Source organism: Triturus cristatus, chromosome 5_2 (genome assembly GCF_964204655.1).
Source record: "Triturus cristatus chromosome 5_2, aTriCri1.1, whole genome shotgun sequence".
NCBI classification, from domain to species: domain Eukaryota; kingdom Metazoa; phylum Chordata; class Amphibia; order Caudata; family Salamandridae; genus Triturus; species Triturus cristatus.
Window position 1 is genome coordinate 456,569,416 of NC_140588.1, and position 18,674 is coordinate 456,588,089.

At 42.9% G+C, this 18,674-nt stretch overlaps 1 long non-coding RNA gene across 1 annotated transcript in view; it reads right to left on the reverse strand.

The window, feature by feature from the left end:
* Window positions 1–291: 291 nt before the first annotated feature.
* The window catches only part of LOC146823151 (uncharacterized), a 300,863-nt gene continuing 282,480 nt past the window's right edge, over window positions 292–18,674 (reverse strand). Inside the window, exons 5-10 of the long non-coding RNA XR_014962141.1 lie at window positions 2,768–2,832; window positions 2,304–2,444; window positions 1,962–2,026; window positions 1,129–1,276; window positions 848–911; window positions 292–336 (exon numbers count right to left, since the gene is read on the reverse strand). This is a non-coding gene — a long non-coding RNA (uncharacterized LOC146823151). The remainder of the gene's footprint in view (window positions 337–847; window positions 912–1,128; window positions 1,277–1,961; window positions 2,027–2,303; window positions 2,445–2,767; window positions 2,833–18,674) is intronic.

The window sequence follows — 18,674 nt, forward strand, 5'->3', positions numbered from 1 at the left end:
GTAAGTCTCTGAGAACAGATGCAATGGAGGAACCGATCATGCAGATCGGCACCCAACACTGCTCCAACATCCCTCAGCATGAGCTCCTTGTCCGCCATCCCCCCTCACCCCCACCCTCCACAAACAAATGTGAGAGTCACGTTAGGGAATCTGGAATGTAAAAAATTGGGTAATGTTGTGAAATTATTAATAAGAAGATGCTTGTGACATTGGACAAATAAGAATCTTAGTCATGTACAAATTTACATAAAAAACATTTTATTAAAACAAAACAACAACAAATAAAACTATGTACAGCCCTGTCGTGTCATTGCTGGACCATTTGTGAATCACAGCCTGCAAGACAAAAAAAAAGAAAAGATGGTGCGTCATGCATCCAGCAAAGGAGAAAGAGAAAGAGTGAGCAAGAGAGAGAGAGAAACAAATAAAGAGTGAGAGAGAGAGGAAGACAAAGAAAGAGAGAAAGAGTGAGAGAGAGAAAGAGTGAGATACAAGGAAGAGAGAGAGAAACAGTGTGAGAGAGAGGAAGAGAGAGAGAAAGAGTGAGCGAGAGAGAGGAAGAGAGACAGAAAGAGTGAGAGAGAGGAGAGAAAGAGTGAGAGAGAGGAAGACAGAAAGAGCGAGAGAGAGAGGAAGACAGAAAGAGAGAAAGAGTGAGAGAGAGAAAGAGAGAAAGAGTAAGATACAAATAAAAGAGAGAGAGAAACAGTGTGAGAGAGAGGAAGAGAGAGAAAGAAAGAATGAGAGAGAGGAAGAGACAGAGAAAGAGAGAAAGTGTGAGAGAGAGAAAGGAAGAGAGGGAGAGGAAGAGAGAGTGTTGACACTGGAGAAAATCTTCGCAGCCCACCTTTGTGCCACCGGTGTGTCTCCAACCACGTGCCAGGACATAGTGCACCCTCAAGTTAAGTCATCTGAAAGATAGCTTAGAATTAGTAATTGCAGAGTACATACAACTGCACACACCTAATTCTCTGTTATGCCAATGAGCACTCAGGCTGCTGCAGTCCATCCACTCCCACTGCTCGGAGGTGTCTGTGCGCTCTTGTGCGCCCAGGCTGCTGCACACTATCCACTCCCACCGCCCAGAGGTGACTGCCCGCTGCTGCGGAAAGAAGCCTCTCTGCTCACCTTCCGCCACCAGCGTGTGTGTAAGAGTGTCCACCACATGCCGAAGCAACTTTCTCAGGCGTTGTCAGGATGACCACGCATCATCACAGGTTCTACATGCGTTCAGATGTGGTGGTGTTAGGGGGGACGTCAATTCGTGAATCACAGCCTGTTAGATAAAAAGCAAGATAAGATTGTGCGTCATGCGTCCATCAAAGGAAAGAGAGAAAGAGAGAAAGAGAGAAAGAGTCAGAGGAAGACAGAGAGAAAAAGAAAGAAAGAGTGAGAGGAAGACAGAGAGAAAGAGAGAAACAGTGGGGGTGAGAGGAGGAGAGAGAGAAAAAGAAAGAAAGAGTGAGAGGAAGACAGAGAGAAAGAGTGAGAGAGATGAAGAGAGAGAGAAACAGTGAGAAAGAGGAAGAGAGAAAGAGTGAGAGAGAGGAAGAGAGAGAGGAAGTGTGAGAGAGAGGAAGGGAGAGAGATAAAGAGTGAGAGAAAGGAAGACAGAGAGACAAAGAGTGAGAGGGAGGAAGAGAGAGAGAGAAAGAGTGAGAGAGAGGAAGACAGAGAAAGAGAGAAAGAGTGGCATACAAGGAAGAGAGAAAGAGAAAAACAGTGTAATAGAGGAAGACAGAGAGAAACAGTGTGAGAGAGGAAGAGAGAAAGAGTGAGAGAGAGGAAGAGAGAGAAAGACAGAATGAGAGAGAGAGGAAGAGACAGAGAAAGAGAAAGAGTGTGAGAGAGAGAAAGGAAGAGATACAGAGTGTGAGAGAGAGAAAGAGTGTGAGTGACAGAAAGGAAGAGATGGAGATGGAGAGTGAGTGTTGACACTGGAGAAAATCCTCACAGCTCACCTTTCTGCCACTGGTGTGTCTCCAACCGCGTGCCGGGTTATTGGGCAGCCCTCAAGCTTATTCATCTGAAACATAGTATGGAATCAGTAATGGATGAGTACATACAACTGCGCACGCCTAAATCGCTGTCCCGCCTTTGTGTATCCAGGCTAGTGTACGCCATCCACTTCCACTGCCCAGAGGTGTCTACCCGCTTCTGTACACCCAGGCTGCTGCACCCCATGCACTCCCACTGTCCGGAGGTGACTACCTGGCGCCGCCCACCCAGGCTGCTGCACACCATCCACTCCCACTGCCCGGAGGTGACTGCACGCCACTGCGTAAACAAGCCTCTCTGCTCACCTTCTGCCACCGGCGTGTGTCGAAGAGGGTCCACCACATGCCGAAGTAACCTCCTCACCCATTGTGTACACGCGGCGAAGCCGAGCTCACAATTCAGGTTGAGTGCTGATTGCAGGATGGCCACGCATCATCGCAGGCCTGCTAGACAAAAAGCAAGATAAGATTGTGCGTCATGCGTTCATCAAAGGAGAGAGAAAGAGAGATAGAGAAAGAAAGAAAGAGTGAGAGGAAGAGAGAGAGAGAAAGAAAGAAAGTGAGAGGAAGACAGAGAGAAAGAGAGAAAGAGTGAGAGAGACGAAGAGAGAGAGAAACAGTGAGAGAGAAAGAAAGAGTGTGAGAAAGAGGAAGAGAAAGAGAGAAACAGTGTGAGAGGAAGAAAGAGAGAAAGAGTGTGAAGGAGAGAAAGGAAGAGATGAAGAGGGACAGTGAGTGCCCATACTGTGGACCAAACCCTCACAGCTCACCTTTACGCCACTGCTGTGTCTCCAACCACGTGCCGGGACCTAGTGCAGCCCTCAAGCTCCCAAATCTGAAACATAGCACAGAATTAATATGGCAGAGTACATACGACTGCGTACGCCTAAATTGCTGTGCCACCTTTGTGCATCCAGGCTGCTGCACCCCATCCACTCCCGCCACCCAGACGTATTTGCCCACCGCTGCGCACCCAGGTCTCACTGCTCACCTTTTCGCAGACAGGGTACCCTCCACATCATGCAGCCGCTCTCCGCAAGCCTACAAGTCTTATATTTGGTGCCGCGTCTTGATTTTTCCATGGCATAGGGCATACTAGTGCACCTATCATCATCGCAGGTTGCACACCCGCTCAGTCCCTGCAGTGCCACTAGCTCAGTGACCAGCGAGGCCTCGCACGTGGCGGTAGGTCCCCCAATTCGATGGCTCAGGCCTACATGAGGTGTCCGGACCACCGGGCCATCAGAGTGCATGCAGTGGGAGCAACTCTAAAATGGCGTATAGCACATGCACCCGGTCTTTTTCATTGGTAGGATCACTTGTCTTGTGACGCCTATGCTGGATGGGTGTGGTGTGGGTGTATACCAGCCGTTAGGGAGTGGCTGTGGCATACTGACAACTAGACCTGTGACCAGCAGATCCCTACAATGAAAATCTGGGCCATGTAGCGTTGTTGTCCTTCCCTGTAAGCGTAAGCAGAGTGGGCTGGCCTGGCGTATGCCAGTCCTGTGTGAGGCTGTGAAGAATGACTTCTGAGCTATGGGCGTGGCTCCATCGTGAGCTGTATAAGGAATCAACTGATGCGTCACTGTTGCCAGATTGGTCTAGCTCACGCACAATTGGGCTATATTTTTACCGGTTGTGCGGTAAAATTTTGGTTTGTGCAAGTTGCCAGATTATAAATATATATACAGCGCTCCAGCAAACTAGTATGTTAAAGCACTTTATTAGACAAATATTTACTTGGCAGCCTGCTGCAACAACAATTCCAATGCATTCACTGCCTGCTTGGCGATGTCCCTGCCCCTCCTTCCTTAAAGTAGCAATATTGGGCTACTTTGGGCTACTTTTTGGTTGACTTTGGGCTAAAGAATGCTTATTAAATCTGGCAACACTGCATGATGCGGGTGTTCTTGTTGTAGTGCTGCCGTCACCTGGGTCGCAAACGCCAATGTGTCACTCTGTGAGCCAAGTCCCACAACATGGAAGGTACAGGGAATCACTGACCCTACATTGATTCATAGTTCCACACAAGAAAGATGGTGGACATGACACATCTGTGTGGATGTGAATGTTTATTGCACATTCAGTGGAGTATTGCAGCTTTAGCAATACAGGGCCATGCAAAGTCCAAATTTCAGTTTTTGGGACATGTAGGGCAGCCAATTAGAGACAAGCTTGTTGTCGGAGTTAGGCTGCGCCAACATATGTACTTATACAATCACTCGGCCAATCCCCAACCGCTTATAAATTCACTATACACGCTCCTTGCAGTACTCTAATCATCCAGTCTCTACATACATATTTGTACAATGACCGAGACAAAGTTACATAACCAAAGTTTTCTCCCACTGTCAAAGGTAAGTTGGTTGCATACGCTGTCCAGAGCACAAAGTAATGTGGTAGGGCTCAGGGGCAGCATGTTGCATACATAATGAACACACAGACATAGATAGATAGTGGGACTGAGTACGGGCACGGGTACGGGACTCCTTTTTATTACCAGGGTCACATGTCCAGTGATGTCTGTGCTGGATGCGTGTGGGGTGAGTGTAAGCCAGCCCTCCAGGAATGGTTGGTGCTGGCAACAAGTACAACAGTAATCATTGGATCAGACACAGAGATTCAATCATAAATGGTCAATGATTTGTGCTGCACTAAGGGAGTGGCATCAGATGTGAAATAATACACAAAAGATTCTATCGTAAAGGGTCTGTGACTTGTGGTACACTGAGGTAGGGGCACCAGATCTGAAATTATACACAAAATATTGTATCATAAAGGGTCCATGAGTTGTGCTGCATTGAGATAGGGGCATTAGAAGCATTCCACGTGTGCACAGCCAACGATGATGTGTGGTCTGGGCGGGCCGCACTTGGAGCAATGTCTCTTGCCTACTGGACTGCGTCATCTGCGACTCAATCTGAATTCTGAGCCCTGCAGTCCGCAATGTAGATGGAAGGCAGTAGTCAGCACAGACATTGAGGAATGCTTTTTGTCACTTCCTCTTGAAAAAATCAGAGGACATAGAGTACAATTCTGTCTGCAATTAATAAATCATGTCTCAATGTAAAATGCGAGCTCTGCTGACCGCAGTGTAGGTAACAAAAGATTAAATATGTATGGAATACATTGTCGAAATGTGTTGGTTTCAGGGACGTTATAGCTAGTTGCCTACTGGACTAAAATTAATTAATCAAGACTAAATTCGAACTGTGAGCTCCACTGGCCGCAGTGTAGACTGCCATCCAGTGTTCCTTTGGACTTGCAAGATGAATTTGGTCATTGTCAGAAGCTATAATTGATATCAAAAAAGTTCTTGAAGCAAGGATACTAAAAGGATATTATGTAGGTTTCGAAGACGTTGTAGTTAGTTGCCTACTGGACTCTGTAATTAATGAATCAAGACTAAATTTTAATTGTGAGCCCAGCTGACCGCAGTGTAGGGCAGAGGCAGCGGTCAGCAAGGGCCCACAGCTGGATGTATGTCGTTACAATGCACACTTTTACAACGCATGCACTTACAACGCATTTTTTACAATGCACAATCCATTACAACGCATGACATTACAACGCATGACACTACAACGCATTTTTAAAAACTACCTTTACAACGCATTCCATTACAACGCATTCTACCATTATAACGCATACCATTACAACGCATAATATTAAATTGCATTTAAGGTAAGTATTAGATAGTATAGGGGTAATAATTACTTTTCTAACTCCAGGGGGTGCAACAGTAGGGTAAGTGTTGGATAGTACAGGGGTAAAAATTACTATTCTAACTCCAGGGGGTGCAACAGTAGGGAAAGTGTTGGATAGTATAGGGGTTAAAATTACTATTCTAACTCCAGGGGGTGCAACAGTAGGGTAAGTGTTGGATAGTATAGGGGTTAAAATTACTATTCTAACTCCAGGGGGTGCAACAGTAGGGTAAGTGTTGGATAGTATAGGGGTAAAAATTACTATTCTAACTCCAGGGGGTGCAACAGTAGGGAAAGTGTTGGATAGTATAGGGGTTAAAATTACTATTCTAACTCCAGGGGGTGCAACAGTAGGGTAAGTGTTGGATAGTATAGGGGTAAAAATTACTATTCTAACTCCAGGGGGTGCAACAGTAGGATAAGTGTTGGATAGTATAGGGGTAAAAATTACTATTCTAACTCCAGGGGGTGCAACAGTAGGGTAAGTGTTGGATAGTATAGGGGTAAAAATTACTATTCTAACTCCAGGGGGTGCAACAGTAGGGTAAGTGTTGGATAGTATAGGGGTAAAAATTACTATTCTAACTCCAGGGGGTGCAACAGTAGGGTAAGTGTTGGATAGTATAGGGGTAAAAATTACTATTCTAACTCCAGGGGGTGCAACAGTAGGGTAAGTGTTGGATAGTATAGGGGTAAAAATTACTATTCTAACTCCAGGGGGTGCAACAGTAGGGTAAGTGTTGGATAGTATAGGGGTAAAAATTACTATTCTAACTCCAGGGGGTGCAACAGTAGGGTAAGTGTTGGATAGTATAGGGGTAAAAATTACTATTCTAACTCCAGGGGGTGCAACAGTAGGGTAAGTGTTGGATAGTGTAGTGTAATATTATGCGTTGTAATGGTATGCGTTGTAATGGTAGTATGCGTTGTAATGGAATGCGTTGTAAAGGTAGTTTTTAAAAATGCGTTGTAGTGTCATGCATTGTAATGTCATGCGTTGTAATGGATTGTGCGTTGTAAAAAATGCGTTGTAAGTGTAGTGCGTTGTAAAAGTTGCGTTGTAAAGGTTGTTCCCCCCCACAGCCACGTGGCACTGATTTGAGCTGCACAGTTAGTGGCATCTGAAGCATTCAGCGTGTGCGGAGTGTGCGATGATGCGTGGTCCGGGCGGGCCGCACTGGTAGCAATGTCTTTTGTCTAATGAATTCTGCCTTAATAAGACTATGTGGCAATGACTTGTGGTGCAGTGAGTTAGTGGCACCTGAAGCAACCAGCGTGTGCGCACCCTACGATGATGCGTGGTCCGGGCGGGCCGCACTGTAAGCAATGTCTTTTGTCTAATGAATTCTGCCTCAGTAAGGCCACATGGTGGTGACTTGTGGTGCACTGAGTTAGTGGCACCTGAAGCAACCAGCGTGTGCGCACCCTGCGATGATGCATGGTCCGGGCGGGCCGCACTGGTAGCAATGTCTTTTGTCTAATGAATTTTTCCTTAGTTAGGCCACGTGGCGGTGACTTGTGGTGCACTGAGTTAGTGGCACCTGAAGCCCTCAGCGTGTGTGCACCCTGCGATGATGTGTGGTCCGGACGGGCCGCACTGGTAGCAATATTTTGTGTCTAATGATTTCTACCTTAATAAGGCCACGTGGCGTTGTCTTGTGGTGCACTGAGTTAGTGGTACCTCTGGCGCTCAGCGTGTACGCAACGTGCGATGATGCGTGGTCTGTACGGGCCACACTGGGAGCAATGTGTCTTGCCTACTGGACTGCGTCATCTGCAATCGTGACTCCATCTGAATTGTGAGCCCTGCTGTCTACAGTGTAGATCGAAGATAGCAGTGTATACAGACGTAACTCTGCGGTGCTGTGCAGCTGTGTTCGCAGGGGGCCTGTGTCGAGGAGGCCCACGGTCATGGCAGCAGCTACGTGGCAGGGTGAGGGCCGCCGCTCTGGCAGACGTTTTGGCCTTCACACAAGTGAACCACGCCTAGAGCCCCGCTCTATTTATTCACACTTATACACTGGAGTGGCGTATGTTGGACCAGCCCACTGCGCTTCTGCTTACAGGGGACGACGACACAGGTACATGACTGAGATCTTCCCCACTGCCTGAGGTAACAATGTTGCGTCCACTGTCCACAACACTACAAGCACCAGTAGTATATGTACACAGGGAGAGGTTTGTGCTCTGCATAGTGAGGTCTGTCCAGCACATCACCGCTACACTTGGTATTGTGTGCATTATTATTGGTGGGTGACTTGTGTCCTTCACACATGTTTGGTTGCCACATCTCGCAACATTCAGCTATTGTGTGGCTGAGGGGCCATGCCATTTTTGGAAGGTTTGCAGTCCTGTTGTGCGCTGCCTCAGTGGTAGTAGGGGGTGGTGGTCCGGGGGGAGGTCCTGAGGGCAGTGGCAGTGGGTTTTGTGGCATTCTTGGGTGTGGGAGGTGCATGATCAGTAGCTCTATCACATGAGTTGGTCTTCAGATGTGATTCTGGGCTGGGCTCCCTTTCACACTGTAGGTAGTCATCGTATTTTACACCAGTAAAAGGCAGATGTTACATGCCTACTGCAAACGCAGCTTATCGCCTTTTTTATTATTATGATTTGCGTTAGTTGTTGCTCTCATTTGTGGCGATTTTGTTTTGCGGAAGCTATTGTTGGAAAACTGGCGATATCGGCTGTTTTCACCAGGTTGAGAATGAATGATAATTTAAAATCACTGAAAAAACCATAGGTTTAATGAACATTATAATTAGAAATTAGCATTTAAAAAACCTTCGAAATTCACTAAAAAAAACATAGGTTTCAGGGACGTTATAATTACAAATTATCAATTTAAAAACCTTTGAAATTCACTGAAAAAACCATAGATTTCAGGGACGTTATAGTCTCAAATTAGCATTTAAAAAACCTTTGAAATTCACTGCAAAACTATAGGTTTCAGGGGCGTTATAGTTAGTTGCACATATTCAGCCGTTATAGTTAGTTGAGCTAACTATAACTCACGCCCCCACAATGCACTGCTGATGACATCACATATTACATCATTCATGACATGGTCAGTGACATCACTGATGACATCTTAAATGACATCACTAATTACATCATCCATGTGAAAACCTTTGATTCACCCACTCTAAAATACAGACTACCATTTTTGAAACAATAGGGACACCAATACCAGTTACTATGTATGCACACACTGATTCCTCGGTCTATACACACATCCACTGATTCACCCATACAGTCACTCATACATGCAGTGACTCATCAATACAACACTATTATAGGCACTCATACACCTATACAAACACTTACACACCGCCACTCATCCAGAGTTACTCACACATCTAGTCAGTCATGCAAAGAATCAATCACACTTCTATTTACTCAGCTATACAGTTATACACACACAACCTCACTTATTCATAGTGATACTAACATATACTTACTCTCTATACAATCACTGATACAAGTATAGACTCATTCATAGAGCACTCTCACAATCACTGACTCTCACGTATAGTCATTTATATACTCCAACTCTCTCATGCACTGCGTTTTACATATGTAGTTACTTGGACATGTAGCATTGAGATATCCATTCACTCACCAACAAACCCATACACACAGTCACCCACCCATACAGCTGTTTTCACATGCAGTCTTGAACCCATACACCCAGTGAATAAAGAACTCACACATCTATGCACAAAGTCACATACATCCCACCCACCCACTCACACACACACTCAGGCACCCATACAAATACTCAGGCAACCAATCAATAACCCATGTAGACACTCATGTAGCTACTCATCAACCAATGCAGGAACTTACACACCAATAGACAGACTGATACAGACATTTACACAGTTTAGTCACTAACCCATGAATTCAGTAAGACACATTTAATCACTCACTTATGCAGTCAGTCACGCACCTACTAAATCATCCATCCACACACTTATACACCCACTCATTCTTCATTAACCTTGGCCAATATATTTATAAAACATAATTAAACCTTACAGAAACACACAGTCACTGGATGATGTCATCAGTGATGTAATCAGTGATGTCATTTTAAATGTCATCAGTGATGTCAGTGATGTCACTGACCATGTCATGAATGATGTAATATTTCCATGGTTTTGTAGGAGTGAAATGTGCAACTAACTATAACGTCCCTGAAACCTATGGTTTTTCAGTGAATATATATATATGTATATATATGAAACAAAAAAGTCCCTAAACACAGTTCAATACAGTTATGGTGTGACACAGTCTATCCAAAATTGCTGGTAGTCAAATATTCAGAAACAAACGGAACCAATAATGCTGACAATGTCAAGAAAAAACATTACACATGAGGATTAAGAAAATTTAAAAAAATTTGCAATAACAAATCATTGTGACAACTGTTTTTCCACAACAACATATTTTTTTCTGAAATGTTTTTATGATACAATGGTATTGCATTGAATACATTTTGCCTTTTTTATACATGATTTGTTATTGCAATTTTTTTTTTATTTTCTTAATCCTCATGTGTAATGTTTTCTCTTGACATTGTTAGCACTATTGGTTCCGTTTGTTTCTGAATATTTGGCTACCAGCAATTTTGAATAGACTGTGTCACACCGTAACAGTACTGAACTGTGTTTAGGGACTTTTTTGTTTCAAGTACTATCCCCTGTCCCTGATTGGACCAAAGGGGAACGCCCTCTCTTTCTCTACTGTATATATATATATATATATATATATATATATATATATATATATATATATATATTAATTACCTTATTGAACCCCACCCTTAAACTCAACACCCCTAAACAGTAAATAAGCCCATCCCACCTAATGCCCTTACCCACCCCTAAACCCTAAAAACACCATTACCACCCTATACCCCTACCCATCCTAAACCCTGAATATACCACTACTACCCAATACCCTTACCTACCCCTAAACCCTAAAAACACCCTTACTACCTAATACCTTTACCCACTCCAAATTCTAAAAATAAATTTTCACCCAACACCCCTACCCACTCTAAACCCTAATGTACCCTTACCACCAAATACCTTCACCCTAAACCCTAAAAACACCCTTACCACCCAATACCTTTACCCACCCTAAACGCTAATAATACCCTTAACCTCTTCTGTGCCCATGACGAGATAGTCTCGTCATGGAGCACGGTTGCGCTGTGCCCATGACGAGACTATCTTGTCATGAACCCCACCCACTAATGAAACGCCCGGCACAGGAGGGGGAAAGGGCGTGGCACCGAAGGGGTTAACAACCAATATCCTTACCCACCCTAAATACACCATTACCACCCTATACCCTTACCCACTCCTAAAACCCGAAAAAGTACCGTTACCACCCAATACCCTCACCTACCCCTAAACCCTAAAATACCCTTTCCTTCCAATGCCCTTTCCCAGATCTAAACCCTAAAATGGCCCTTAACACCCTATACATTTACCCACCCCTAAGCCCTTAAAACGCCCTTGCCCTAATCCCTAATCTCTCTCTCTCACTCTCTCTCTCTCTCTCTCTCTCTCTCTCTCTATATATATATATATACATATATATATATATATATATATATATATATATATATATATATATATATATATATATATATTATCTACTGGCGGTCGCCAGTAGATAGTTATAGTTACAACCTAGTTTCCATAGGAAATCTCAAAATTCTATTTTGAATAACTTTGGCGCCGGTTGACGAATCTTCGCGAAATTTTCAAAACTAATGGGGCGCTCCGCACAGCTCCTACCCTGAAAGTCTCGGGGGGATTCGTCAAGCGGGGGCCGAGAAAAAGGGGGGGTCTCAAAACGCGTTTTCCCCATGCATTTTTCCATAGGACCTTTAGTCGCAGCTACAGCCCGAACGGCTGAACAGAATTACGTGAAATTTGGCAGAGAGGTAGCCATAAGGTCAAGGAAGTGCCTTTTGCAGGTCTGGTGTAAATCTGTTCAGTATTTCCTGAAAAAATAGCATTTAAAAGCATGTCAATATCTGTACGCGCGCACTTTGCGCGCACCCTGCTGTGCGCGAGCGCAATTCTGATTGGTTGTTAGATGTTGGTAAACATTCGAATCGGTCGAAACCAGGAAGTGTCGGCCGCCATTTTGTCTCTCGCAGTCTGAGGGGGTGAAAAACAAAGGTGGAGAACGTGAAAATGGGGCAGAGTGGACAGTTCCTGACCCCCTACCCTGGCTCAGGGGATCACAGAAGGACCCCAAGGGAGAAAAAAACAAAAATTTAAAAAAATTAAAAAAAAATCGCGAGGTGCGCGCACCTTGCGTGCACGGCATGCACTGTGAACCGTGGGCGCACGGTGGGCGCACGGTGAAAAACCTGAAAAAAATAAAATAAAAAATATGTAACTTAGCATTTAAAAAACCGTACAAATTCACTGAAAAAACCATAGGTTTCACACACATTATAGTTTCGAATTAGCATTTAAAAAACCTTGCAAATTCACTTAAAAAAACATAGGTTTCACACATGTTATAGTTAGCTGGACATTTCACTCGTAAAAAACCAATGAAATTCCCCCGTTATGGTTAGTGCAGGCAACTATAACTCACGCGACCGCAATCCTCTGCTGATGACGTCAGATATTACATCACTGATGACATATGTGTCTTTCTGAAAAATAAATATTTGTAATATATGTATAGCTAAAGATTAATGGAAGAAGACATGGGTAAATAAGTGTCTAAATACAGTGATGTAATATCTGATGTCATCAGCAGAGGATTGCGGTCGCGTGAGTTATAGTTGCCTGCACTAACTATAACGGGGGATTTTCATTGGTTTTTTACGAGTGAAATGTCCAGCTAACTATAACATGTGTGAAACCTATGGTTTTTTAAGTGAATTTGCAAGGTTTTTTAAATGCTAATTTGTAACTATAACGTGTGTGAAACCTATGTTTTTTTCAGTGAATATATATATATATATAAAAAACACAAGCAAATCCGAGATAACCACATTATCATATTCTAGATATTGGAAATAAAATGCATCTTCTTATTCATTCTTCTTTTGATGTTTATTCTTGTATTCTTTGAAGTCAAATTTACAAAAAGGTATCACAGTAATGCCAACACGTGTTTCGCGCACACTGCGTTTCTTCAAGGCTGTCATACAAACAAAAATTAATATACTTTAGAATCATAGAAAAATTAAAACAACTTACTATAGCTACACATATACATGTTACTATTGTATTATTATCCAGATTTACAACTGATATAAGTATGAACATTTTTCATCATATTCAACACAAGGAATATCATTCTTAACTTCATCTTATAGAAGTTTTCCTTTTTTGTTTATATATTCAAAAAATGTATTAAACAAATTAATCAATCAATTTCCCGTAAAAAGAAAAGGAGTTGCATTATTGTAGTACATATGATCATTAGTTTGTATAACCTTTCCATTGTTCCACACTAGTAACTGAAAATTAAAATCCCAGTCTTTACTATGGCTGGAGCATTTTTCACCTCTAATCAGTAGCTAGTCCGATTCTTGAAATACATCTTAGGGAAAAGTCACCCGTGAAGTTGTTGAATCCCCTTTATAGGCATAGGTACCTAAAACAACATATACTGGTTTAAACCTAATTATTATGGCTTTTAAAGTTTTCACTATTGATATTTAAAGTATCCGGTTAATAATGAACACATTTCAAAGTATTTGATGGATATTGATCTTCCCAAACTCTCAGAGGACAGAATCAAAGAATTAGATAATGAAATAATGGAAGAAGAAATTATAAGTGCAATTAAATCTACTGCAGGGGGAAAGGCATGTGGTCAGGATGGATTTCCCATCGAATTTTATAAGGTCTTTACTAAAGAATTGGTATCTCCTATAAGGAGACTTTTTAATGATATTAGAAAGGGTGGAACTGTATCTACTGAATTTAAGGAATCTATAATAATATCCTTTGTGAAAAAAGTTAAGAACCCACTAGATGTGAACTCTTTTAGGCCAATCAGCTTACTTAATTCTGATTACAAGATTTTAATGAAAGTATGGGCTCAGCGCTTCCTCCCTGCTGCTCAAGAAATAATACATAAGGATCAGACAGGTTTTATAGCAGGTCGATCTATGGCAACTAATACTCAATTTTTAATTCATGCCTTGGATTTTTTTAATACTAACGAAATTCCTGCTGCAATAATTATGGTTGACGCTGAAAAGGCTTTTGATCTTGTGAATTGGCAGACATTGTTTTTAACTTTAAGGAGTATGGGTCTTTCACAACAGATTGTTAATATGTTAAAGAATATTTATTATAGTGCAAGCGCTAAGGTGGTTATTAATCAGGAACAAGTAGGGGAAATTACAATAAAACGGGGAACCAGGCAGGGTTGCCCGCTTTCCCCGCTACTTTTTACCATTTTTATTGAACCCTTGGTTTTAAAAATACGTAATAATGCTGCTATTTTGTCTCCTATACCAGGGATGTCTAAAGTTAAGTTGTTCGCTGACAACATCATTTTGTATTTAACCCCGACAAAAGAGAACCTAGAGCTTGCCTTTAAAGAATTTTTTTTGTTTCAACAAATCGGTGGATACAAAATAAATGAAAAAAAGACCGAGATACTGGCTCTTAATATTGATCCTAATGTTCTACCTAATAATTTGAGGGTCCAAGCCATGAAAACTGACCCGATAAGATATTTGGGTATCTATGTTACTTACCAGTATCAGAAATTATTTGAACTAAACTATCTTAGAACTAAACAGAAGATCAAAGGCTTTTTCGAACAATGGTCTTCACTCCCCCTCACAATTATAGGGAGAGTCTCTTTGATTAAAATGTCCATTCTTCCCCTATTGATCTTTTTATTCTTAAACGTCCCGATTCGCCTCAATCAAACTTATTTCAATGAATTGGATACATTGTTTAGGGAATTTATTTGGGCAAAAAAGGTTCCCAGAGTAAAATTAACCACAGTACAGCTGCCCATAAATCAAGGGGGTCTAGCATTTCCGCAGATACGGACATATTATCAGGCTGCCTTATTGAATTTAGTGGTTGACTTAACTTTTTATAAGTGCATCTATGATAGCTTTTTTTTTCATAAAATGATAGTAGAAGGGGGAACGCAAATGCCCGCCTTTTTAAAGACTGCCAAATTACCTAAGAGGACCCGCTACAAGTCTCTACGAGAAGTTCAGTTTCGGCTTCAAGTAATCTTTAAAAAAAATAGCTCCTCAGGCTTTCAATTTCTGGGTCTGGGTGAGTGTAATAGTCTCGGCCTACATCTGCAACTAAGATATATTGAGATTTGGGGTGAGTGTGGGTTTTCTCAACTTAAACACTTCATTGCCCATAACAAAATAATATCCTGGCAAGAAATAATGGACAGGGCAGAAGGTTCTAGAAAGCCCACATTTCTTGAATAAATGCGGATAGTTCATTTTATTTCCAATATTGAGGGTATTTTGAATACTCCACACTATACCATGGTAGAACTCTATGATTTAAAGCTATCGGGACTTGGGAAATGGTATTCTGTATTGCGGAAGGAGGAACAGGCAAAGGGGATAGTCTCCCACATTGAAAAATTAGCAAGGGATACTGGTTGCAGATTGAGCTTGAAGGAATGGGAAAAAATATGCCTGTTAGGGCATAGGTCTCTACGTGCCGCTAATTTTAACAGAATGTCCTTTTTATCAAGATGGCTTGCTTACTGGACCCCATCTATGATTCAGAAACGATATCCCGACCATCTCAATAGGTGTTTCCGCTGCCACCAGGAGGAGGAAGGAGGATGGCACATTTTCCTGCCCGCAACTGGCGCAGTTCTGGGGGGAGATTTTCAACGATTTGGGAGCAGTTACAGGCATGAGTGTCTTTCCCCAGGTCGAAACTGCATTATTCGGGTATTCAAGGGACGAGGTTAATCTATCTAGCTCCGATAGGGTTTTTGTAGCTATATCTTGTATGGTGGCGCGTTCCTTGATACTGCAAAATTGGAAATCTAAGGAGATTCCGAAGCATTTAAATTGTTTTAATAAAATGAAAAGGATCTGGAAAATTGAAGAGGCATATGCCAAGAGAGTAGGGGGCTTAAGGAAATATAAGAAAAATTGGAAAAAATTGGAAGAATTACTCCTACTCAAGGATAGGTCGTAGAGATGGCGCGGATCTTCTAATTGTGAAAGAGTAATACAGCTTGAACTACTAAATTACTATTGATCCCCAAATGGACTGGGGCAATGATTTTCTACTTGTATAAGTTTTCTACTATTCAGAATATATACATTTTTTGGGGTCAATGACGAAAATGTTGTTCTCTTATTTATGTGATTTTAGCAGCTTTTAATTGGTTGTTATTTGTATTTGCACTTTACCCTGTTAGCCTTATATTGTGTATTGTATGACTGTAATACTGTGTTTTTCTTTTAAGTCAAGTTCTGCTGCTAGTACAATTGCACCTTAAATGGTAATAATGTTAATAGTACTGTATTTTAACAAGGCAAATTCCGGCTGCTTTTGCATTTGCACTTTAATCTAGAACCTAATTAAGTCCCTAGAGTTCTAAGATGAGTTGAGTTATATGTGACTTTGTAGTTTCATTTTGCATTTGCACTTTAGTCGTCAATATTTGTATTTGACGGTAAGAGTACTGTATTTGCCAAGGTTAACTCCGGCTGCTATTGCATTGGGCACTTTAATCTGGATTTTAATTTTTATTTTTTTAAGTGATTTAAGATAAATCGTATATCTCAGTTGAGTCATAAGTCAACTTGTAGTTACATTTTGCATTTGCACTTTATTTGTCAACTTGTCAATAGACAATGGAATGATATGTGACTGCTTATAAATATGAAAATGCATAGCACTCCGTACTTTACTTAGTAAGTAGTCTTTCGATATACCAATATCAATGGTTGGTCTAATTGTGGTGTTTCAGATGTTGTTTTTGAAGGTATGTATGTACCTTTTTGCTCTGCTCATAAAAAAAAAAAAAAAAAAAAGTTATTTAAAGTATAGTCTCACCTTGGTATTAAACATATTCCACAGTGCTAGAAAAATCTTCAAAGTATATGTTTATTGATGATAAATCCTCAAGCTAGCGTTCCTTGATAAGAGCTGAAATAATCCAAAAACTCAGTGTTTGCATAATATTTATAAATCAGATCAAAAGTTTAGTGTTTTTATCCCCAGACTTAAGGTTAACATGTGAGAATCTCAAATTGTCATGCAACATAGGAGTTATTAGTATTTAAAATTTGAAATCGGGTACATGGATAGACTTTTCTAGCAGTAGTAGTTTCAATATCTTGTATTCGCGATTCTCCGATAGATATCAAAGTGCCTCTCTATATTCTAAGACAAGAAAACATACAGCGATATCGAATACACTACTCTACAGTGATTCTAACGAAATCCATGTCCTCATATATATATATTACCTACTGGCGGTCGCCAGTAGGTAGATATAGTTAGGACCTATTTTCCATAGGAAATCCGCAACATTCTATTTGGACTAACGTTGGTGCCGATTGACGAATCTTCGCGAAATTTTCCAAACTTTTTGCCAGCTCCGGTCTGCTCCCATCCTGAAAATTTCACGGTGATTCGTCAAGCGGGGGCCGAGACAAAAGGGGGGTCCCAAAACGCGTTTTCCCCATATATTTTCCCTTAGGACCTTTTGACGCAGCTACAGCCCGAACTGCTGAACGGAATTACACCAAATTTGGCAAAGAGGTAGTCTGCAGTTCAGACTTGTGCCTTTTGCTTAAATGGTGTAAATCCGTTCAGTAGTTCCTGAGAAAATTAGAGGTAAATGTACAATTTATCTATGGCCTCGGAGGATCCGTGCACCCTCCCCGCACCCTCCCAAGCACAAGCTGTATGCTAATTGGCTGCAAACATTCTGAATCAGGAAGTGTTGGCAGCCTTCTTGTGCCTCGGGTCTACCGAGGCAAAAGAAAGCCCCAAAAAAAGGCGCAAAACGCGACAAGGGGCAGGGTAGAAACACCCTGACCCCCTAGGCCTGCTCAAAAAAACGGGAGGATGCGCGCTGGATGCGCGGATCCTCCGGATAGAAAAGAAAATTCAGCGCTGAATATGTAATTTGCCACCTGGGGGCAGAGTGAAAAAAAGTGTGTGGGGGTTCTAATCCCCCCACACTACCCCGGGGACCACCACCCCCCGGGGCCCGAACATTGTATATGCGGGGGGGCTCACGGCCCCCCCACAGCCCCGGGATTGCCCCCCCACGGGGCTTTGTGAACATGGGTGGAGGGGTTCTCAGCCCTCCCAGCCCTGGGGACTGCCACCCACGGGGCACGCACATAAAATAGGTGGGGGGCTCATGGCCCCCCACAGCCCCGGGGACCGCCACCCCCGGGGCACACACATAAAATAGGTGGGGGCTCATGACCCCCCGCAGACCCGGGGACCGCCACCCCCCGGGGCTTCTTAACAATGGATGGGGGGCTCTCAGGCCCCCCCAGCCCAGGGGACCGCCACCCCCAGGGCAACTTTAATATGTGTGAGGGGGGCTGCGCGGCACCCCTCCTGGAGCCTGGTACAGGCCCTGGGGACCGCCACCCCCCAGCGCCGGCTCCTGCAGTGTCCTGGGTGCCCCCCCGGGACACTGCTGTTTGCAATGGCAGGGCGGGTGCCTCGCGGCTCCCACCGTGCCATTGCAAACTGCTTAGCTTCATTGCAGCAAGAGCAGGGAAACCTGCTCTCCTTCAATGAAGCAAAGCAGATTGCTTTTCCACATGGGGAGCAGCATGTTTGCTGCTCTCCATGTGGAAAAGCAATGCCGGCTCCCGCAGGAAGCGGGGAGCCGGCTGGGACCGTGGGGGGATTGGGACCCCCCCACGGACCCCAAGGAAGTGGCCAGGTCCCGGGGGATTGGGCCCCTGGGGTCATAAGTGGCCCGG